Consider the following 26,850-nt stretch of genomic DNA (forward strand, 5'->3'; position numbering starts at 1 on the left):
TAGGTGACCGCTCTTAGCGCATGCGCACTAGCCGATACTTTCCATCTTGGTATACCCGCCGGCGTCACATCCGGTACCATGGTTACACTTCTGGTCTCCAACATGGCGCTATTGCGTCTATTATGGAGCCTGCTGTTGTTCCCTGAGGAGGATCCGCTCAGCTGTTATGGTAACTTATTTAGATAGTTGTATATATAAGCGTCAACATACGGACATTGTTACCTCTGCCCCTGACGAAGCCACTCCGTGGCGACACGCGTTGGGCTTCTTTTTGCCCCCCATGACTGACTTCCTACCGGACTAGTGCTGTTCCTTTCATGGGCAGGTTCTATATGGCGTTCTGAACTCTCGCTTGTTTTTTATCTGTATATTACCACCTTTATGCCTTCCCCTTATCGGTCAGATTTAGCTACTGCTTACAGGCAGGTTTTTACCTGATCTCTTTATTCTATCTGTGCATGTGTTCTTTACCTGCCGGTTTTGTGGTTTAGGCGTCGCCCTGCACCCTATGTTGTACTTCTGTTATACTACCCACAGGTAGCTGGAGGTTGTCCTTTGGCTCATTAGGCATACGGGATGTGTACACATCTAAAGTATTAGATCCATCTAACTTAGGACACTGCCCTACCCGTATTTTATTGATACATTGTGTGTGTGGGCCTTTTTTTGGGAGCTCTACTTTTTATCCATTATGGATATAATCTCTATACGCCTATAGAGCACATCTTATTGTTTTTGAGCCCTGAACAGCTGTATATTGTTTATTCATTGATATCACATATTGTAGTGTGAATCTACATGCTATATCTGTATGTATTGTCTGGTATGAAGTCATTTTCTGGGTCTTGGGGGGTATTCCCTATTTGGGATATGTACCGTTTTAGTTTTTAAATGTTTTTAATTGTTTGCAGTGTCTTGTTTGACCTTAATAAAATGTATTATATTATTTATCTAGGATTTATTATTTTTTGGTGATCCCTGGTGTTGTGTATGTCTCTTTTCTTCCTTTTCATTACTCGATTTGTACGCAACCATTCTGACTGGATTGGTGGAGTCCAAACCCTTTGGAGGTGATTTTGTAAACATTTCTAGCTTTATGAACATATCTTCTTTGGAGTTCATCAGAAATCTCCTTTGTTCTTCCCATAATACACTTCCACAAATATGGTTTGAGGACATCAGACTTTGATAGATCCCTATTCTTTGAATAAAACAGGCTGCCCACTCTCACCCGATTGTCATCTCATAGATTGACAGCACCAGACTCTAAAGGTTCACATACTTTTTTCACTCACAGTCATGTAATATTGGATCACTTTCATAAAAAAATAAAATGAAAAATTCTAATATTTTTTACTCATTTGTTTTATTACTTTTAGGAATGGTGTGAAAATCTTGTGTAGTTTTAGGTCAAATTTATGCAGAAAAATTGAAAATTCTGAAGGGTTCACAAATGTTTGTGTAGCAATGCATTGACAATAACAATGTGCAATTAGCATGATAACACAGAAAATAATGTTATAACATATATACATTAGTATAAAATAAGCTATAAGGAGGTAGAGAAAAGAGAAAACTCACAAAAGCAGGGACAGGGCACGCCACATATACCGCTATATTATTACTACTTATTACAAGATAGCGGGACATGGACAATATATGAAGAAAAACTCAGTGTAAAAAAGGACGTGTGCAGAGGGTGGTAAATGCCGCAAGGACCGTGGATGACGTGATGGCCGTGTGATCAGTCACATTCGTGTGGAAACAGTAAGGTTCCTGGCTGGGCAGCAAAAGGAGCTTCATATAGTTCTTTTTATACAGTTAAGTCCATATATATTTGGACAGAGACGACTTTTTTCTAATTTTGATTATAGACATTACCACAATGAATTTTAAACAAAACAATTCAGATGCAGTTGAAGTTCAGACTTTCAGCTTTCTTTTGAGGGTATCCACATTAAAATTGGATGAAGGGTTTAGGAGTTTCAGCTCCTTAACATGTGCCACCCTGTTTTTAAAGGGACCAAAGGTAATTGGACAATTGACTCCAGGGCTATCTCATGGACAGGTGTAGACAATCCCTTCGTTATGTCATTCTCAATTAAGCAGATAAAAGGCCTGGAGTTGATTTGAGGTGTGGTGCTTGCATTTGGAAGGTTTTGCTGTGAAGTAAACATGCGGTCAAAGGAGCTCTCCATGCAGGTGAAACAAGCCATCCTTAAGCTGCGAAAACAGAAAACACCCATCCGAGAAATTGTTGCAATATTAGGAGTGGCAAAATCTACAGTTTGGTCCATCCTGACAAAGAAAGAAAGCACTGGTGAACTCATCAATGGAAAAAGACCTGGGCGCCCACGGAAGACAACAGTGGTGGATGATGGCAGAATAATCTCCATGGTGAAGAGAAACCCCTTCACAACAGCCGACCAAGGGAACAACACTCTCCAGGAGGAAGGCGTATCAATATCCAAATCTACCATAAAGAGAAGACTGCATGAAAGTAACTACAGAGGGTTCACTGCACGGTGCAAGCCACTCATAAGCATCAAGAATAAAAAGGCTAAAAAACATCTAAAAAAGCCGCACAGTTCTGGAAGAACATTCTATGGACAGATGAAACCAAGATCAACCTCTACCAGAATGATGGAAAGAGAAAACTATGGCGAAGGCGTGGTCCAGCTCATGATCCAAAGCATACCACATCATCAGTAAACCCGGCGGAGGCAGTGTGATGGCGCGGGCATGCATAAACCCGGCGGAGGCAGTGTGATGGCGTGGGCATGCATGGCTGCCAGTGGCACTGGGTCACTAGTGTTTATTGATGATGTGACACAGGGCAGACGAATGAATTCTGAGGTCTTCAGAGCCGCCATACTGTGTGCTCAGATCCAGCCACATGCAGCCAAACTACATACTACAGATGGACAATGACCCAAAACAAAGCCAAAGCAACCAGGAGTTTATTAAAGCAAAGAAGTGGAATATTCTGGAATGGCCAAGTCAGTCACCTGGTCTCAACCCAATTGAGCAGCATTTCACTTGTTAAAGACTAAACTTCAGTCAGAAAGGCCCACAAACAAACAGCAACTGAAAACCACCGCAGTGAAGGCCTGGAAGAGCATCAAAAAGGAGGAAACACAGCGTGTGGTGATGTCCATGAGTTCAAGACTTCAGGCAGTCATTGCCAACAAGGGGTTTTTAACCAAGTACTAAAAATGAACATGTTATTTAAAATTATTGAATCTGTCCAATTACTTTTGGTCCCTTTAAAAACAGGGTGGCACATGTTAAGGAGCTGAAACTCCTAAACCCTTCATCCAATTTTAATGTGGATACCCTCAAATGAAAGCTGAAAATCTGAACTACAACTGCATCTGAATTGTTTTGTTTAAAATTCATTGTGGTAATGTCTATAACCAAAATTAGAAAAATGTTGTCTCTGTCCAAATATATATATGGACTTAACTGTATATGATTGTATGAAAATGTCCTCATTAACAGAAAATAGAAATCTTTCTTTTGCCTCCATGCTGGAGGGGGACCAGCGACCCCAGCACCTACTTCAGCTGGATGAGAGTCAGAGGACGCACATCCAGCTGAAGTAGGTACTGGGGTCGGCTACTCCCCTTCCCACAGGCCCAGAAGACGATGACGAAGAGGATGTCGCATGTCGAGGGAGCAGAGGATGGTGAGAAGAAAGGGTTTTTTTGTAGAGCAGGGAACATATATACCACAAAGGTGTACAGGAAGAGGGACATGCAAAGATAGGGGACATATATACCAGGATGGGAGGCATATATACCCGGATGTGGGATTATATATACCAGGATGGGGACATATATACCCGGATGGGGGACCTATATAACAGGATAGGATACATATATACCAGGATGGGGGACACATATACCAGGATGGGAGACATATATACCAGGATGGGAGACATATATACCAAGATGGGGACATATATACCAGGATGGGAGACACATATACCAGGATGGGGGACATTTATACCAGGAAGGGAGACATATATACCAGGATGGGGGACATATATACCAGGATGGTGGACACATATACCAGGATGGGGGATTATATATACCAGGATGGGGGATTATATAAACCAGGATGGGGGACACATATACCAGGATGAGGGACACATACACCAGGATGGGGGACATATATACCAGGATGGGGGACACATATACCAGGATGGGGGACAAATATACCAGCATGGGGGACACATATGCCAGGATGGGAGACACATATACCAGGATGGGGGACATTTATACCAGGATGGGGGACACATATACCAGGATGGGGGACACATATACCAGGATGGGGGACACATATACCAGGATGGGGGATTATATATACCAGGATGGGGATTCCTATACCAGGTTGGGGGACACATATACCAGGTTGGGGGACATTATATATATATAAGTTGAATGGAGCTGGTCAGATGTGACATCATTTAAAGTGACATCTTTTTAAATCTATCATCAGAAATACACCACAATGGTAACCTATGGTATATTCTCCTTCATGCGGTCATGCACTGATCCATCTGCTTTCATCCACAGGTACGTCTGAACTGTCTCCTAATCTGGAATAGCCACTGCATACCAGAATCCCATGTACTTCTCTCCCTCTGTTTTAACTGGTACGCTGCTACTTTTTCCCTGACTTTAAAGGGAATCTGTCAGCCCTAAAATCGTATGAGCTAAGGCCACCGGCATCAGTGGCTTATCTACCGCATTCTGTAGACAACCTTCAATCTCCAACCACTGCCTACTGCTACAGATTCTTTCTTCCCTCGGCATCAAAGGCCTTGCCCTGTCCTGGATTGCCTCATACCTTTCCGACCGCACATTTAGTGTTTCCCACTCCCACACTACCTCCTCATCCTGCCCTCTCTGTTGGAGTCCCTCAAGGCTCTGTCCTAGGGCCCCTACTCTTTTCCATCTATACCCTTGGCCTAGGACAACTCATAAAGTCCCATGGCTTCCAGTATCACCTTATGCGGACGACACTCAGATCTACCTCTCTGGCCCAGATGTCACCCCTCTGCTGTCCAGAATCCCGAAGTGTCTATCAGCCATATCCTCCTTCACCTCTCGCTTCCTAAAACTCAATGTAGACAAAACATCATCTTTCCCCCATCTCACGTATCCCCCCTACCTGACCTATCTATTATGGTAAACGGCATCACGCTCTCTCCCGCACCTGAAATGCGCTGCCTCGGGGTAACTCTCGACTCTGCACTGTCCTTAAAACCGCACGTCTAAACTCTTGCCACCTCCTGTCGCCTCCAACTCAAAAATATTGCCAGAATCCGTCCCTTCCTCAGCTCACAATCTACTAAAACTCTTATGCATGCCCTCATCATTTCCCGCCTCGATTACAGCAACACCCTCCTCTGTGGCCTCCCCACTAACTCTCTTGCACCGCTCCAGTCTGTCCTCAACTCTGCTGCCCGGCTAATCCACCTCTCTCCTCGCTACTCCCCTGCTTCTCCCCTCTGCAAATCCCTCCACTGGCTCCCAATTCTCCAACGAATCCAGTTCAAACTACTAACACTGATCTACAAAACCATCCACAACCTGTCCCCCCTATATCTCTGAACTTCCCTCACGTAATCTCCGATCCTCCCAAGACCTCCTACTCTCCTCCACACTTATTTCTCCCGAATAGCCCCCATCCTCTGGAATTCCACGCCTCAAAATGTCCGATTATCCACCACCCTCGGATCCTTCAGACGGAACCTGAAAACCCATCTCTTCAGGAAAGCCTACAGCCTGCAATAACCATTCTGCCGCCTCACCAACCACCTGAGCTGCCGCCTCACCAACACCTGAGCTGCCGCCTCACCAATTGCCTGAGCTGCCGCCTCACCAATTGCCCGAGCTGCCGCCTCACCAACCACCAGAGCTGCCACCTCACCAACCACCAGAGCTGTCGCCTCACCATCACCAGAGCTGCCAACTCACCACCACCTGAGCTGCCGCCTCACCACCACCAGAGCTGCCAACTCACCACCACCTGAGCTGCCGCCTCACCACCACCAGAGCTGCCGCCTCACCAACCACCCGAGTTGCCTCCTCACCACCACCAGAGCTGCCGCCTCACCAACCACCCGAGTTGCCGCCTCACCACCACCAGAGCTGCCGCCTCACCAACCACCCGAGTTGCCGCCTCACCATCACCAGAGCTGCCGCCTCACCACCACCCGAGCTTTCGCCTCACCACCACCAGAGAGGCCGCACCCCCGACCTTCTGTCTCTTCCCCATTACCCTGTAGAATGTAAGTCCGCAAGGAAAGGGTCCTCTCCCCTCTGCACCAGTCTGTCACTGTAAATTTGTTTACTGTAAATATTATCTATAATCCTGTATGTAACCCCTTTTCTCATGTACAGCACCATGGAATTAACGGTGCTATATAAATAAATCATAATAATAATATTATATACTGTGACAAAACACTCCGTGATCGCCTTTGCTGGGGTCAAAGGTCACGTGTTTTGTGCATTGAATTTCTGAGGCGTACAGCAGGTTTCCAAGTAGGCTGACCTCAGGTCAGATTTATTAAAGTGAAAGCAACACAGAAAAACAAAACATAAAAATAAATCCTAGCCTGTCCTGCACTAACTAAACAAACACTTTGCTAACTTAACAACTGGGGGGGCTTCTCCCACCCACCTAACATCACACAATTCTTGAGCAGAGCTCTCACTCACGTTTGTCTCACACAGACAGGCAATCTGTGTGCCCCAGGCAGACGCTGGAAACCCCCAGCTGGTCATCTTTTATTCCTGCAATCATTAACCCATTAGCACCCTGAAGATACTGAGTGGCCTAATTCACATAGGACAAACACCTAGGCGAGATATACCTGCCTCCAACTACCACACCAGCATGAGTCTTACATACCCACCCCCCCCCCCCCCCCCCTTGCTCAGACCACTCCGGTCGAGCAAGAACACTCTTGAAACAGTGCACTCGGGATAGGGCATCGGCGTTCCCCATCTGCACCCCAGGTCGGTGCTCCACCGTAAAAGAGTAAGCCTGCAGGGCAAGGAACCACCGGGTTACCCGACTATTACGGTCTTTGTGGAGGTGCATCCACTTGAGATGGGCATGGTCTGTGACCAGCCTAAACTTCCTACCGGCCAGGTAATACTTGAGGGAGTCAAGAGCCCATTTAATGGCTAGGCACTCTTTTTCAACCACCGCATACCTCTGCTCATGTACATTCAGTTTCCGACTGAGATAGAGGACCGGGTGTTCGACTCCGTCCCTCACCTGGGAAAGTACAGCTCCGACACCAGTATCAGAGGCATCAGTTTGCACCACAAACTCGCTGCTGAAATCAGGAGTCACTAGTACGGGCTGAGAGCACAAAGCCCGTTTCAGGCTGTGGAAGGCCTCTTCAGCAGCTGAGGTCCATTTTACCATGACGGAACCCTTCCCCTTGGTAAGATCCGTCAAGGGAGTAGCCATGGCTGCAAAATTGGGTATGAACCGGCGATAATAGCCGGCAATCCCCAGGAAAGCCTGTACTTGTTTTTTGTTCACTGGTTGTGGCCAGCCCTGAATTGCCTGTATTTTGTCGATCTGGGGTTTAACCACTCGTCGGCCAATCACGTAGCCCAAGTATCGGGCTTCTTCAAGCCCGATGTGGCATTTCTTGGGGTTTGCCGTTAAACCTGCATCTCGCAGGTCATCAATCACCGCTTGTACCTTCTGGAGATGAGTTTCCCAGTCCATGCTGTAAATTACGATGTCATCCAGGTAGGCAGAAGCGTACTGTCTGTGAGGCCTCAAGACTCGATCCATCAATCTCTGGAACGTTGCGGGAGCTCCGTGAAGTCCAAACGGCATATAGACATACTGGAACAGACCTTCCGGTGTAGCAAATGCCGTCTTCTCTCTGGCCGCCTCGGCCAGAGGAATCTGCCAGTACCCCTTTGTTAAATCCAGGGTCGTAATGTATCGGGCTTTACCAAGCCGGTCGATCAACTCATCGACCCGGGGCATAGGGTACGCATCAAATTTAGAAACTGCATTCAGTTTCCTAAAGTCATTACAAAACCGGATGGAGCCATCCGGTTTATGTATCAGCACAATTGGACTGGACCAGGCGCTGTGCGACTCTTCAATGACTCCTAAGTCCAACATTGCCATCACTTCCCGGGAGACGGCTTCACGGCGGGCTTCCGGAATCCGGTAGGGCTTCACATGAACAGTGACGCCAGGCTCTGTGACAATCTCATGTTTCACCAACTTAGTCCGGCCAGGTTTTTCGGAGAAAAACTGTCGGTTCTGTAACAAAAATTGCTTAACCTCAGATTTTTGTCGTTCTGAGAGAGTCTCGGCAACCTGCACCTCCGGTACAGTAGGTGAACAAACCGGACGGGGCAGATCCGCCGTTAGGGCAGAGCGGTCTTTCCAGGATTTTATCAGATTCACATGATAAATCTGTTCTGGTTTTCTCTTACCCGGCTGGTACACTTTATAGTTCACTTCACCAACTCTTTCTCGGACCTCAAATGGGCCCTGCCATTTCGCCAGGAATTTACTATCCACCGTAGGGATTAGGACCAACACCCTATCGCCGGGTGCAAATGTACGGACCTTAGCGCCTCTATCATAACTTTGCCTCTGGGCTCCCTGGGCCTGTAACATATGGTCCCTAACAATGGGCATGACAGCGGCAATACGATCCTGCATTTGTGTTACATGGTCGATCACCATTTTAAAGGGAGTGACTTGACCTTCCCAGGTTTCTTTTGCGACGTCCAGCAGTCCCCGGGGACGACGGGCGTACAACAGTTCGAAAGGCGAAAACCCTGTGGAAGACTGGGGAACTTCCCTAATGGCAAACAGCAAATAGGGTAACAAGTAATCCCAGTTCTTCCCATCTTTGTCTATCGCCTTCCGGAGCATCTGTTTTAAGGTTCTGTTGAAGCGCTCAACCAGGCCATCTGTTTGAGGGTGATAGACAGACGTACGCAACGGGTCTATTTGTAAGAGCCTGCAGAGCTCCTTCATTACCCTTGACATAAAGGGAGTCCCCTGGTCGGTGAGTATCTGTTTTGGAATTCCCACCCGACTAAACACTTGTACCAATTCCTTGGCGATCGTCTTGGTAACTGTGTTACGCAAAGGGACGGCTTCCGGGTAACGAGTGGCATAGTCCACGATGACGAGGATATGTTGGTGCCCACGTGCGGATCGGGGAAGGGGCCCAACCAAATCCATCCCAATTCTCTCAAAAGGGACCCCGATGATAGGAAGGGGTACCAAAGGGCTACGGAACTGAGATTTAGGGGCCGCGATTTGGCACTCTGGACAGGACTCACAATAGTTACGCACATCATAATGTATTCCAGGCCACACAAAACAATGCAATATCCTTTCTGTGGTTTTCTGTACCCCCAGATGTCCCCCCATTATATGTCCGTGGGCCAAATCCAGTACCTTCCGCCGATAAGGTTTGGGTACCACTAACCGTTGCACTGTGTCTTCCCCTTTTTTTTCTACCTGGTAGAGCAAATCATTTTCCAGAACCATATACGGGTACGCTAGCCTAGTGTCAGGTTCTACGGGTACCCCATCTATCATTTTTACATTTTTCCTAGCCGGAGTCAGGGTAGGATCTTTAATTTGCTCGCTGTGGAAGTCATCCACCTGGACTCCCAAATCTGGCAGGCAGGGTGCCGGATGGCTGTCTGCCTCCGCCTCTCGCTGAGGTTCCTCAGTTTCCCCCACCATGACGGAGAAGGGGTACTGAAGGTTAGATTCACTAACCTCCCCAGCAACATCTTCCTGTGGGGTCTCCTCTAGGGGCTCGGGACCTCCAGACGGCATGGGAGAAGATTCACGGGTACAGCTACCGTGAAAGAGCAACTGATTCTCTCACAACTGCCAGAAATAGGGAAAATCCCTGCCCAGGATTACATCCTGTAACAATGCTGGAACGAGTCCCACTTTGTGCTGCACTGACCCATAGGGAGTAGAAATCCATATGACCGGTACGAGCGGGTGTCACCATGCACACACGTCACAGAAAACTTGTCAGACGGACCAGACGGAAGTGCCACCAGACTAGCTTTCACCAGAGTCACCACACTTCCAGAGTCTAGTAATGCCACAACATTTTTCCCATCAACAGATAATTCACACAGGTGTTTCGCTGTATCATTTTGACCCGCATTCACACTCACTAGCTGTGTAACCAAAGACATGCGTTTTCTAGAGTCTATAACGTCGCACTGCATGGGTTCAGCGGTAACAGGACAGTTCGCAGAAACATGACCCTTCTCATGGCAGCGGAAACACCTAACAGGTCCCCTACTGAGACCACCGTCCAATACTCTTGGTCTCGGAGTGCGAGCAGTCCCGGACTCCTCCCCCACAGTTTTAAGCGATTTTCCTTCACCCGTGGTCCCTGGAACAGTCTTACCGGTTCCACGAGCAGGAGGCACAGACCGGGGGCTGGCGGTGTCGTCGGGAAGTCCTTCTGCCACGGAATAACGCTCGACCAACTCCACAAGTTGATCCGCTGTCGTGGGATTTCCTTGGCTTACCCACCTTTTCAGCGCTGGGGGTAGTACTCTCAGGTACTTGTCCAGGACAACCCGCTGGATTATTTCGGGTATTGTCAGTACCTTGGGTTGCAGCCATTTCTTTGTTAAGTAGATCAGGTCGAACATCTGAGACCGCGCCGGTTTATCTTGCTGGTATGTCCACTGATGTACCCTCTGTGCCCGGACAGCCGTCGTCACACCCAGCCGGGCCAGGATCTCAGCTTTCAGTTTCTCAAAGTCCTGAGCGACCTCCGGGGCAATCAAATCGGCCCATCGTGCCTTCGGCCACTTCTCTCTCAATGCCGTCCGCTCAAACGTTGTCAGGTATGCCTCGACGTCATCTTCTGCAGTCAGCTTTTGCCAGTATCGACTCACATGGATCCTCCTGGACTCTGCTTCCGGGTCAGCGTCAGGCATGCTCACCAGGCGCTGCGCCACCTGTTGGAGAAGTTGGCGGTCTGCAACCGTCATGTCCACTAACTCCTTCAGCTGTGCGGCCATCAAGCGATTAGCTTCGTAGTGGACTGTACTAAGGCTTTCACCACGTCTTCCATGCTGTTGCCTGTGCCACGGTATGCCCGCATTCTCCACCACAATGTGACACAACACTCCGGGATCGCCTTTGCTGGGGTCAAAGGTCACGTGGTTTGTGCATTGAATTTCTGAGGCGTACAGCAGGTTTCCAAGTAGGCTGACCTCAGGTCAGATTTATTAAAGTGAAAGCAACACAGAAAAACAAAACATAAAAATGAATCCTAGCCTGTCCGGCACTAACTAAACAAACACGTTGCTAACTTAACAACTGGGGGGGCTTCTCCCACCCAGCTAACATCACACAATTCTTGAGCAGAGCTCTCACTCACGTTTGTCTCACACAGACAGGCAATCTGTGTGCCCCAGGCAGACGCTGGAAACCCCCAGCTGGTCATCTTTTATTCCTGCAATCATTAACCCATTAGCACCCTGAAGATACGGAGTGGCCTAATTCACATAGGACAAACACCTGGGCAAGATATACCTGCCTCCAACTACCACTTTCCCAGTGGCAGCAGGATTCGCCGGATGTATCATCACTAAGCTGTAACCCAGCTTTCCCAGTGGCAGCAGGATTCGCCGGATGTATCATCACTAAGCTGTAACTCAGCTTTCCCAGTGGCAGCAGGATTCACCGGATGTATCATCACTAAGCTGTAACCCAGCTTTCCCAGTGGCAGCAGGATTCGCTGGATGTATCATCACTAAGCCGTAACCCAGCTTTCCCAGTGGCAGCAGGATTCACCGGATGTATCATCACTAAGCTGTAACAAAGCTTTCACAGTGGCAGCAGGATTCGCCAGATGTATCATCACTAAGCTGTAACCCAGCTTTCCCAGTGGCAGCAGGATTCGCTGGATGTATCATCACTAAGCTGTAAGAAAGCTTTCCCAGTGGCAGCAGGATTCACCGGATGTATCATCACTAAGCTGTAATAAAGCTTTCACAGTGGCAGCAGGATTCGCCAGATGTATCATCACTAAGCTGTAACCCAGCTTTCCCAGTGGCAGCAGGATTCGCTGGATGTATCATCACTAAGCCGTAAGAAAGCTTTCCCAGTGGCAGCAGGATTCACCGGATGTATCATCACTAAGCTGTAACCCAGCTTTCCCAGTGGCAGCAGAATTCGCCAGATGTATCATCACTAAGCTGTAACCCAGCTTTCCCAGTGGCAGCAGGATTCGCTGGATGTATCATCACTAAGCTGTAAGAAAGCTTTCCCAGTGGCAGCAGGATTCACCGGATGTATCATCACTAAGCTGTAACCCAGCTTTCCCAGTGGCAGCAGGATTCGCTGGATGTATCATCACTAAGCTGTAAGAAAGCTTTCCCAGTGGTAGCAGGATTCACCGGATGTATCATCACTAAGCTGTAACAAAGCTTTCACAGTGGCAGCAGGATTCGCCAGATGTATCATCACTAAGCTGTAACCCAGCTTTCCCAGTGGCAGCAGGATTCGCTGGATGTATCATCACTAAGCCGTAAGAAAGCTTTCCCAGTGGCAGCAGGATTCACCGGATGTATCATCACTAAGCTGTAACCCAGCTTTCCCAGTGGCAGCAGGATTCGCCAGATGTATCATCACTAAGCTGTAACCCAGCTTTCCCAGTGGCAGCAGGATTCACCGGATGTATCATCACTAAGCTGTAAGAAAGCTTTCACAGTGGCAGCAGGATTCACCGGATGTATCATCACTAAGCTGTAACCCAGCTTTCCCAGTGGCAGCAGGATTCGCTGGATGTATCATCACTAAGCTGTAAGAAAGCTTTCCCAGTGGCAGCAGGATTCACCGGATGTATCATCACTAAGCTGTAACAAAGCTTTCACAGTGGCAGCAGGATTCGCCAGATGTATCATCACTAAGCTGTAACCCAGCTTTCCCAGTGGCAGCAGGATTCGCTGGATGTATCATCACTAAGCTGTAAGAAAGCTTTCCCAGTGGCAGCTGGATTCACCGGATGTATCATCACTAAGCTGTAACCCAGCTTTCCCAGTGGCAGCAGCAGACTATGGAATCACACTATGCTGTAACCCAGCTTTCCCAGTGGCAGCAGGATTCGCCAGATGTATCATCACTAAGCTGTAACCCAGCTTTCCCAGTGGCAGCAGGATTCGCTGGATGTATCATCACTAAGCTGTAAGAAAGCTTTCCCAGTGGCAGCTGGATTCACCGGATGTATCATCACTAAGCTGTAACCCAGCTTTCCCAGTGGCAGCAGCAGACTATGGAATCACACTGTGCTGTAGCCCCTCTCACCCATTGTGAGCTGCAGCCTTCAACATATCATTCATAGCACAGCTTTTCCAGTCTCAGGATGGATTACTACTGAGCTATAACCCAACTTTCCAATGCTCTGCTACCATCTCAGACTGTATAATCAGTAAACTGTAACCCAGCTTTCCCACTGTCCGCGGCGGCCACAGAATGAGCCATAACAATATCTCCTGAAGATGGAGAGGCTCCACATAGAGGAGGGAAATGATTGCACAATTTAATGGAATTTATTCTCTTATTATTCTATTCTCTATATTTCAGGCAGAAACTTCTAAAGAAACATAAGAAGAAATTTGTAAACTAAAGTGCGTTACACTGAGGGGCAAAACAGGGAATAAAAGCATCAGAAACACAAGGTGAAAACAAGGACAGTGTGCAGCCTGCGGCCTACAAGGGAAAATGAGAAAAGGCTCCAAGTGTCCAAACAAAAGCGCAGAATTACCCGGGGTGTAATGTGCACAGGGACGGAGACAGGGAGACACTCACCGTGTGCTGAGGAGGAGGAGAAGGACCTGCGGTGACGTCATCACTGAGAGCAGTCAGTGCGGGAGGAGAAGGACCTGCGGTGACGTCATCACTGAGAGCACTCAGTGCAGGAGAAGGACCTGCAGTGACGTCATCACTGAGAGCAGTCAGTGCGGGAGGAGAAGGACCTGCAGTGACGTCATCACTGAGAGCAGTCAGTGCGGGAGGAGAAGGACCTGCAGTGACGTCATCACTGAGAGCAGTCAGTGCGGGAGGAGAAGGACCTGCGGTGACGTCATCACTGAGAGCAGTCAGTGCGGGAGGAGAAGGACCTGCGGTGACGTCATCACTGAGAGCAGTCAGTGCGGGAGGAGAAGGACCTGCGGTGACGTCATCACTGAGAGCACTCAGTGCAGGAGAAGGACCTGCAGTGACGTCATCACTGAGAGCAGTCAGTGCGGGAGGAGAAGGACCTGCGGTGACGTCATCACTCAGAGCAGTCAGTGCGGGACTGAGCCAGGGGCTCTCCTGCTCTTCACACACGGCTCTGCTCTACACACACGGCTCTGCTCTACACACACGGCTCTGCTCTACACACACGGCTCTGCTCTACACACACGGCTCTGCTCTACACACACACGGCTCTGCTCTACACACACACACACGGCTCTGCTCTACACACACACACGGCTCTGCTCTACACACACACACATGGCTCTGCTCTACACACACACACGGCTCTGCTCTACACACACACGGCTCTGCTCCACACACACACACGGCTCTGCTCTACACACACGGCTCTGCTCCACACACACACACGGCTCTGCTCCACACACACACACGGCTCTGCTCCACACACACACACGGCTCTGCTCCACACACACACACGGCTCTGCTCTACACACACACACGGCTCTGCTCTGCACACACACGGCTCTGCTCTACACACACACGGCTCTGCTCTACACACACACACACGGCTCTGCTCTACACACACACGGCTCTGCTCTACACACACACACATGGCTCTGCTCTACACACACACACGGCTCTGCTCTACACACACACGGCTCTGCTCCACACACACACACGGCTCTGCTCTACACACACGGCTCTGCTCCACACACACACACGGCTCTGCTCCACACACACACACGGCTCTGCTCCACACACACACACGGCTCTGCTCTACACACACACACGGCTCTGCTCTGCACACACACGGCTCTGCTCTACACACACACACGGCTCTGCTCCACACACACACACGGCTCTGCTCCACACACACACACGGCTCTGCTCCACACACACACACGGCTCTGCTCTACACACACACGGCTCTGCTCCACACACACACACGGCTCTGCTCTACACACACGGCTCTGCTCCACACACACACACGGCTCTGCTCCACACACACACACGGCTCTGCTCCACACACACACACGGCTCTGCTCCACACACACACACGGCTCTGCTCTACACACACACACGGCTCTGCTCTGCACACACACGGCTCTGCTCTACACACACACACGGCTCTGCTCTACACACACACACACGGCTCTGCTCTACACACACACACGGCTCTGCTCTACACACACACACGGCTCTGCTCTACACACACGGCTCTGCCCTACACACACACGGCTCTGCTCTACACACACACACGGCTCTGCTCTACACACACACACACGGCTCTGCTCTACACACACACGGCTCTGCTCTACACACACACACACGGCTCTGCTCTACACACACACGGCTCTGCTCTACACACACACACATGGCTCTGCTCTACACACACACACGGCTCTGCTCTACACACACACGGCTCTGCTCTACACACACACACGGCTCTGCTCCACACACACACGGCTCTGCTCTACACACACACACGGCTCTGCTCCACACACACACACGGCTCTGCTCCACACACACACACGGCTCTGCTCCACACACACACACGGCTCTGCTCCACACACACACACGGCTCTGCTCTGCACACACACGGCTCTGCTCTACACACACACACGGCTCTGCTCTACACACACACACACGGCTCTGCTCTACACACACACACGGCTCTGCTCTACACACACGGCTCTGCCCTACACACACACGGCTCTGCTCTACACACACACGGCTCTGCTCTACACACACACACACGGCTCTGCTCTACACACACACGGCTCTGCTCTACACACACACACATGGCTCTGCTCTACACACACACACGGCTCTGCTCTACACACACACGGCTCTGCTCTACACACACACACGGCTCTGCTCTACACACACACACACGGCTCTGCTCTACACACACACACGGCTCTGCTCTACACACACACACGGCTCTGCTCTACACACACACACGGCTCTGCTCCACACACACACACGGCTCTGCTCCACACACACACACGGCTCTGCTCTACACACACACACGGCTCTGCTCTACACACACACACGGCTCTGCTCTACACACACACGGCTCTGCTCTACACACACACACGGCTCTGCTCCACACACACACAGCTCTGCTCTACACACACACACGGCTCTGCTCTACACACACACGTCTCTGCTCTACACACACACGGCTCTGCTCTACACACACACACGGCTCTGCTCTACACACACACACGGCTCTGCTCTACACACATGGTTCTGCTCTACACACACACACACATGGCTCTGCTCTACACACACACGGCTCTGCTCTACACACACACACGGCTCTGCTCTACACACATACACACATGGCTCTGCTCTACACACACACACGGCTCTGCTCCACACACACACACGGCTCTGCTCCACACACACACACGGCTCTGCTCCACACACACACACGGCTCTGCTCTACACACACACACGGCTCTGCTCTACACACACACACGGCTCTGCTCTACACACACACGGCTCTGCTCTACACACACACACGGCTCTGCTCCACACACACACGGCTCTGCTCTACACACACACACGGCTCTGCTCTACACACACACGTCTCTGCTCTACACACACACGGCTCTGCTCTACACACACACACGGCTCTGCTCTACACACACACACGGCTCTGCTCTACACACATGGTTCTGCTCTACACACACACACACATGGCTCTGCTCTACACACACACGGCTCTGCTCTACACACACACGGCTCTGCTCTACACACACACACGGCTCTGCTCTACACACATACACACATGGCTCTGCTCTACACACACACACGGCTCTGCTCTACACACACGGCTCTGCTCTACACACACACACGGCTCTGCTCCACACACACACACGGCTCTGCTCCACACACACGGCTCTGCTCCACACACACACACGGCTCTGCTCCACACACACACACGGCTCTGCTCCACACACACACACGGCTCTGCTCCACACACACACACGGCTCTGCTCTACACACACGGCTCTGCTCTACACACACACACACATGGCTCTGCTCTACACACACACGGCTCTGCTCTACACACACACACGGCTCTGCTCTACACACATACACACATGGCTCTGCTCTACACACACACACGGCTCTGCTCTACACACACACACGGCTCTGCTCTACACACACACACGGCTCTGCTCTACACACACACGGCTCTGCTCTACACACACACACGGCTCTGCTCTACACACATGGTTCTGCTCTACACACACACACACATGGCTCTGCTCTACACACACACACACATGGCTCTGCTCTACACACATACGGCTCTGCTCTACACACACACACGGCTCTGCTCTACACACACACACACGGCTCTGCTCTACACACACACACGGCTCTGCTCTACACACATGGTTCTGCTCTACACACACACACACATGGCTCTGCTCTACACACACACATGGCTCTGCTCTACACACACACACGGCTCTGCTCTACACACACACGGCTCTGCTCTACACACACACACGGCTCTGCTCTACACACACACACACATGGCTCTGCTCTACACACACACACACGGCTCTGCTCTACACACACACGGCTCTGCTCTACACACACACATGGCTCTGCTCTACACACACACGGCTCTGCTCTACACACACACACGGCTCTGCTCTACACACACACACGGCTCTGCTCTACACACATGGTTCTGCTCTACACACACACACGGCTCTGCTCTACACACACGGCTCTGCTCTACACACACACACACGGCTCTGCTCTACACACACACACGGCTCTGCTCTACACACACACACGGCTCTGTTCTACACACACACACGGCTCTGCTCTGCACACACGGCTCTGCTCTACACACACACGGCTCTGCTCTACACACACACGGCTCTGCTCTACACACACGGCTCTGCTCCACACACACACGGCTCTGCTCTACACACACACGGCTCTGCTCTACACACACACACGGCTCTGCTCTACACACACACGGCTCTGCTCCACACACACACACGGCTCTGCTCTACACACACACGGCTCTGCTCTACACACACACACGGCTCTGCTCTACACACACACACGGCTCTGCTCTACACACACACACGGCCCTGCTCTACACACACACGTGGCTCTGCTCTACACACACACACGGCTCTGCTCTACACACACACGGCTCTGCTCTACACACACACACGGCTCTGCTCTACACACACACACACACGGCTCTGCTCTACACACACACACGGCTCTGCTCTACACACACACACACACGGCTCTGCTCTACACACACACACGGCTCTGCTCCACACACACACACGGCTCTGCTCTACACACACACACGGCTCTGCTCCAAACACACACACGGCTCTGCTCCACACACACACACGGCTCTGCTCTACACACACACACGGCTCTGCTCTACACACACACACGGCTCTGCTCTACACACACACACGGCTCTGCTCCACACACACACACGGCTCTGCTCTACACACACACACGACTCTGCTCTGCACACACACGGCTCTGCTCTACACATACACGGCTCTGCTCTACACACACACACGGCTCTGCTCTACACACACACGGCTCTGCTCTACACACACGGCTCTGCTCTACACACACACACGGCTCTGCTCTACACACACACACGGCTCTGCTCTGCACACACACGACTCTGCTCTACACACACACACGGCTCTGCTCTGCACACACACGGCTCTGCTCTACACACACACGGCTCTGCTCTACACACACACACACGGCTCTGCTCTACACACACACACGGCTCTGCTCTACACACACGTGGCTCTGCTCTACACACACACACAGCTCTGCTCTACACACACACACGGCTCTGCTCTACACACACACGGCTCTGCTCTACACACACACGGCTCTGCTCTACACACACACACACGGCTCTGCTCTACACACACACACACACACACATGGCTCTGCTCTACACACACACACACACGGCTCTGCTCTACACACACACACGGCTCTGCTCTACACACACACACGGCTCTGCTCCACACACACGGCTCTGCTCTACACACACACGGCTCTGCTCTACACACACACACGGCTCTGCTCTACACACACGGCTCTGCTCTACACACACACACGGCTCTGCTCTACACACACGGCTCTGCTCTACACACACACACGGCTCTGCTCTACACACACACACGGCTCTGCTCTACACACACATACGGCTCTGCTCTACACACACACACGGCTCTGCTCTACACACACGGCTCTGCTCTACACACACACACGGCTCTGCTCTACACACACACGGCTCTGCTCTACACACACACACGGCTCTGCTCTACACACATACACACATGGCTCTGCTCTACACACACACACGGCTCTGCTCCACACACACACACGGCTCTGCTCTACACACACACACGGCTCTGCTCCACACACACACACGGCTCTGCTCTACACACACACACGGCTCTGCTCTACACACACGGCTCTGCTCTACACACACACACGGCTCTGCTCTACACACACACGGCTCTGCTCCACACACACACGGCTCTGCTCTACACACACACACGGCTCTGCTCTACACACACGGCTCTGCTCTACACACACACGGCTCTGCTCTACACACACGGCTCTGCTCTACACACACACGGCTCTGCTCTACACACACACACGGCTCTGCTCTGCACACACACGGCTCTGCTCTACACACACACACACGGCTCTGCTCTACACACACACGGCTCTGCTCTACACACACACACGGCTCTGCTCTACACACACACACACGGCTCTGCTCTACACACACACACGGCTCTGCTCTACACACACACACGGCTCTGCTCTACACACACGGCTCTGCCCTACACACACACGGCTCTGCTCTACACACACACGGCTCTGCTCTACACACACACACACGGCTCTGCTCTACACACACACACGGCTCTGCTCTACACACACACACGGCTCTGCTCTGCACACACACGGCTCTGCTCTACACACACACACATGGCTCTGCTCTACACACACACACGGCTCTGCTCTACACACACACGGCTCTGCTCTACACACACACACGGCTCTGCTCTACACACACACACGGCTCTGCTCTACACACACACACGGCTCTGCTCTACACACACACGGCTCTGCTCTACACACACACACACGGCTCTGCTCTACACACACACGGCTCTGCTCTACACACACGGCTCTGCTCCACACACACACACGGCTCTGCTCTACACACACACACGGCTCTGCTCCACACACACACACGGCTCTGCTCTACACACACACACGGCTCTGCTCTACACACACGGCTCTGCTCTACACACACACACGGCTCTGCTCTACACACACACACGGCTCTGCTCCACACACACACACTGCTCTGCTCCACACACACACACGGCTCTGCTCTACACACACACACGGCTCTGCTCTACACACACACACGGCTCTGCTCTACACACACACGGCTCTGCTCTACACACACACACGGCTCTGCTCCACACACACACACGGCTCTGCTCTACACACACACGTCTCTGCTCTACACACACACGGCTCTGCTCTACACACACACACAGCTCTGCTCTATACACACTCGGTTCTGCTCTACACACACACACGGCTCTGCTCTACACACACACACACGGCTCTGCTCTACACACACACGGCTCTGCTCTACACACACACGTCTCTGCTCTACACACAGCTCTGCTCTACACACATGGTTCTGCTCTACACACACACACACATGGCTCTGCTCTACACACACACGGCTCTGCTCTACACACACACACGGCTCTGCTCTACACACATACACACATGGCTCTGCTCCACACACACACACGGCTCTGCTCCACACACACACACGGCTCTGCTCCACACACACACACGGCTCTGCTCCACACACACACACGGCTCTGCGCTACACACACACACGGCTCTGCTCTACACACACACACGGCTCTGCTCTACACACACACGGCTCTGCTCTACACACACACACGGCTCTGCTCTACACACACACGGCTCTGCTCTACACACACACGGCTCTGCTCTACACACATGGTTCTGCTCTACACACACACACACATGGCTCTGCTCTACACACACACGGCTCTGCTCTACACACACACACGGCTCTGCTCTACACACATACACACATGGCTCTGCTCTACACACACACACGGCTCTGCTCCACACACACACACGGCTCTGCTCCACACACACACACGGCTCTGCTCCACACACACACACGGCTCTGCTCTACACACACACACGGCTCTGCTCTACACACACACACGGCTCTGCTCTACACACACACGGCTCTGCTCTACACACACACACGGCTCTGCTCCACACACACACGGCTCTGCTCTACACACACACACGGCTCTGCTCTACACACACACGGCTCTGCTCTACACACACACGGCTCTGCTCTACACACACACACGGCTCTGCTCTACACACACACGGCTCTGCTCTACACACATGGTTCTGCTCTACACACACACACACATGGCTCTGCTCTACACACACACGGCTCTGCTCTACACACACACGGCTCTGCTCTACACACACACACACATGGCTCTGCTCTACACACACGGCTCTGCTCTACACACACACACGGCTCTGCTCTACACACATACACACACGGCTCTGCTCTACACACACGGCTCTGCTCTACACACACACACGGCTCTGCTCCACACACACACACGGCTCTGCTCCACACACACACACGGCTCTGCTCCACACACACACACGGCTCTGCTCTACACACACACACGGCTCTGCTCCACACACACACGGCTCTGCTCTGCACACACACGGCTCTGCTCTACACACACACACGGCTCTGCTCTACACACACGGCTCTGCTCTACACACACACACGGCTCTGCTCTACACACACACACGGCTCTGCTCTACACACACATACGGCTCTGCTCTACACACACACACGGCTCTGCTCTACACACACGGCTCTGCTCTACACACACACACGGCTCTGCTCTACACACACACGGCTCTGCTCTACACACACACACGGCTCTGCTCTACACACATACACACATGGCTCTGCTCTACACACACACACGGCTCTGCTCAACACACACACACGGCTCTGCTCCACACACACACACGGCTCTGCTCTACACACACACACGGCTCTGCTCTACACACACGGCTCTGCTCTACACACACACACGGCTCTGCTCTACACACACACACGGCTCTGCTCTACACACACACGGCTCTGCTCTACACACACACACGGCTCTGCTCTGCACACACACGGCTCTGCTCTACACACACACACACGGCTCTGCTCTACACACACACGGCTCTGCTCTACACACACACACGGCTCTGCTCTACACACACACACACGGCTCTGCTCTACACACACACACGGCTCTGCTCTACACACACACACGGCTCTGCTCTACACACACGGCTCTGCCCTACACACACACGGCTCTGCTCTACACACACACGGCTCTGCTCTACACACACACACACGGCTCTGCTCTACACACACACACGGCTCTGCTCTACACACACACACGGCTCTGCTCTGCACACACACGGCTCTGCTCTACACACACACACATGGCTCTGCTCTACACACACACACGGCTCTGCTCTACACACACACGGCTCTGCTCTACACACACACACGGCTCTGCTCTACACACACACACGGCTCTGCTCTACACACACACACGGCTCTGCTCTACACACACACGGCTCTGCTCTACACACACACACACGGCTCTGCTCTACACACACACACGGCTCTGCTCTACACACACACGGCTCTGCTCTACACACACACACACGGCTCTGCTCTACACACACGGCTCTGCTCCAAACACACACACGGCTCTGCTCTACACACACACACACGGCTCTGCTCCACACACACACACGGCTCTGCTCTACACACACACACGGCTCTGCTCTACACACACACACGGCTCTGCTCTACACACACACACGGCTCTGCTCTACACACACACACGGCTCTGCTCCACACACACACACGGCTCTGCTCTACACACACGGCTCTGCTCTACACACACACACGGCTCTGCTCCACACACACACAGCTCTGCTCTACACACACACACGGCTCTGCTCTACACACACACGTCTCTGCTCTACACACACACGGCTCTGCTCTACACACACACACGGCTCTGCTCTATACACACTCGGTTCTGCTCTACACACACACACGGCTCTGCTCTACACACACACACGGCTCTGCTCTACACACACACGGCTCTGCTCTACACACACACGTCTCTGCTCTACACACAGCTCTGCTCTACACACATGGTTCTGCTCTACACACACACACACATGGCTCTGCTCTACACACACACGGCTCTGCTCTACACACACACGGCTCTGCTCTACACACACACACGGCTCTGCTCTACACACACACACGGCTCTGATCTACACACACACAGGGCTCTGCTCTACACACACACACGGCTCTGCTCCACACACACACACGGCTCTGCTCCACACACACACACGGCTCTGCTCCACACACACACACGGCTCTGCGCTACACACACACACGGCTCTGCTCTACACACACACACGGCTCTGCTCTACACACACACGGCTCTGCTCTACACACACACACGGCTCTGCTCTACACACACACGGCTCTGCTCTACACACACACGTCTCTGCTCTACACACGGCTCTGCTCTACACACATGGTTCTGCTCTACACACACACACACATGGCTCTGCTCTACACACACACGGCTCTGCTCTACACACACACATGGCTCTGCTCTACACACATACACACATGGCTCTGCTCTACACACACACACGGCTCTGCTCCACACACACACACGGCTCTGCTCTACACACACACACGGCTCTGCTCTACACACACACACGGCTCTGCTCTACACACACACGGCTCTGCTCTACACACACACACGGCTCTGCTCCACACACACACGGCTCTGCTCTACACACACACACGGCTCTGCTCTACACACACACGGCTCTGCTCTACACACACACGGCTCTGCTCTACACACACACACGGCTCTGCTCTACACACACACACGGCTCTGCTCTACACACACACACACGGCTCTGCTCTACACACATGGTTCTGCTCTACACACACACACACATGGCTCTGCTCTACACACACACGGCTCTGCTCTACACACACACGGCTCTGCTCTACACACACACACGGCTCTGCTCTACACACATACACACACGGCTCTGCTCTACACACACGGCTCTGCTCTACACACACACACGGCTCTGCTCCACACACACACACGGCTCTGCTCCACACACACACACGGCTCTGCTCCACACACACACACGGCTCTGCTCTACACACACACACGGCTCTGCTCCACACACACACACGGCTCTGCTCCACACACACACACGGCTCTGCTCCACACACACACACGGCTCTGCTCTACACACACACACGGCTCTGCTCTACACACACACACACACGGCTCTGCTCTACACACACACACGGCTCTGCTCTACACACACACGGCTCTGCTCTACACACACACGGCTCTGCTCTACACACACACACGGCTCTGCTCCACACACACACACGGCTCTGCTCCACACACACACACGGCTCTGCTCTACACACACACACGGCTCTGCTCTACACACACACACACACGGCTCTGCTCTACACACACACACGGCTCTGCTCTACACACACACGGCTCTGCTCTACACACACACGGCTCTGCTCTACACACACACACGGCTCTGCTCCACACACACACACGGCTCTGCTCCACACACACACACGGCTCTGCTCTACACACACACACGGCTCTGCTCTACACACACGGCTCTGCTCTACACACACACGGCTCTGCTCTACACACACACACGGCTCTGCTCTACACACATACACGGCTCTGCTCTACACACACACACAGCTCTGCTCTACACACACACACGGCTCTGCTCTACACACACACACGGCTCTGCTCTACACACACACACAGCTCTGCTCTACACACACACGGCTCTGCTCTACACACACACGGCTCTGCTCTACACACACACGGCTCTGCTCTACACACAGCTCTGCTCTACACACACACACGGCTCTGCTCTACACACACACGGCTCTGCTCTACACACACACGGCTCTGCTCTACACACAGCTCTGCTCTACACACACACACGGCTCTGCTCTACACACACACGGCTCTGCTCTACACACACACACGTGTCGCCGCTCCTATGCATATATATATATACAGTATATAATGCCATGGATGAGGCCAGTAAGCTGAGTCGCTGCTCCTATACATATATATATATATACAGTATATAATGCCATGGATGAGGCCAGTAAGCTGAGTCGCTGCTCCTATATATATAGATATACAAGCTCTTCCCATGGTAAAAAATCCAAAAAACTAATCAAGACAAGGATATAATCATAAAATATAATTTTATTAAATTCCACATATAAAAACAATTTATTACAAGAGAAAAAAATGAAAAAAATAAATATCAATATATATGCAACCAAATAATTAATATGTGCCCCAATGCAACTGGCTATTTATAGTCTGAATCACCATAAGGTCACTACTCATTCCTACCACCTGTTACTAATATTAAAAAATATATATATTAAAAAACCAATTGAATAGAAAGTGAAAAAGTGCAATGTGCCTCAGTGTAATAACATACATGTGATGTAATGGATCTAGTTGTAATAGCTTGCAAGAAACAATAAAGTGCTACTGTAAAAAGTGTAAACACAGGAAAGGTAGGCAGAAGCCAGAAGACACTTACTCTGATTATCTCTTATGTACTCCACTGTGGGTAGCCAGGACATTTAGGGGCACCCCGACGCGCGTTTCGGACGCACTTGCTCCTTCGTCAGGACATAAGAGATAATCAGAGTAAGTGTCTTCTGGCTTCTGCCTACCTTTCCTGTGTTTACACTTTTTACAGTAGCACTTTATTGTTTCTTGCAAGCTATTACAACTAGATCCATTACATCACATGTATGTTATTACACTGAGGCACATTGCACTTTTTCACTTTCTATTCAATTGGTTTTTTAATATATATATTTTTTAATATTAGTAACAGGTGGTAGGAATGAGTAGTGACCTTATGGTGATTCAGACTATAAATAGCCAGTTGCATTGGGGCACATATTAATTATTTGGTTGCATATATATTGATATTTATTTTTTTCATTTTTTTCTCTTGTAATAAATTGTTTTTATATGTGGAATTTAATAAAATTATATTTTATGATTATATCCTTGTCTTGATTAGTTTTTTGGATTTTTTACCATGGGAAGAGCTTGATTTTTCTATACTTTTGGTAGTGGTTCACTACATCTCTAATGCACTGGGTGTTCTCAAGGTTTTTATAGAGAAATAGATTTTATTATATTTATATATTATATGATATAATTTTACCTGAACAACATTCGTGTATTTTTATTAATA

The 26,850-nt window shown here is 51.1% G+C and overlaps 1 protein-coding gene across 4 annotated transcripts in view; it reads right to left on the reverse strand.

Annotated features, from left to right (window-relative positions):
* Positions 1-26,850, reverse strand: part of LOC138656345 (gastrula zinc finger protein XlCGF66.1-like) — a 324,260-nt gene that overhangs the window by 55,667 nt on the left and 241,743 nt on the right. Inside the window, exon 1 of one of the 4 annotated variants that reach the window (XM_069743690.1) lies at positions 13,882-13,997. The exons of the other annotated variants lie outside the window; for them this stretch is intronic. The gene's annotated coding sequence lies outside the window, so the exon portion shown is untranslated. Of the gene's footprint in view, positions 1-13,881; positions 13,998-26,850 lie in introns of those variants that run through there. 4 annotated transcript variants of the gene reach the window in all.

The sequence above is a fragment of the Ranitomeya imitator genome, unplaced genomic scaffold (genome assembly GCF_032444005.1).
Source record: "Ranitomeya imitator isolate aRanImi1 unplaced genomic scaffold, aRanImi1.pri SCAFFOLD_317, whole genome shotgun sequence".
NCBI lineage: Eukaryota > Metazoa > Chordata > Amphibia > Anura > Dendrobatidae > Ranitomeya > Ranitomeya imitator.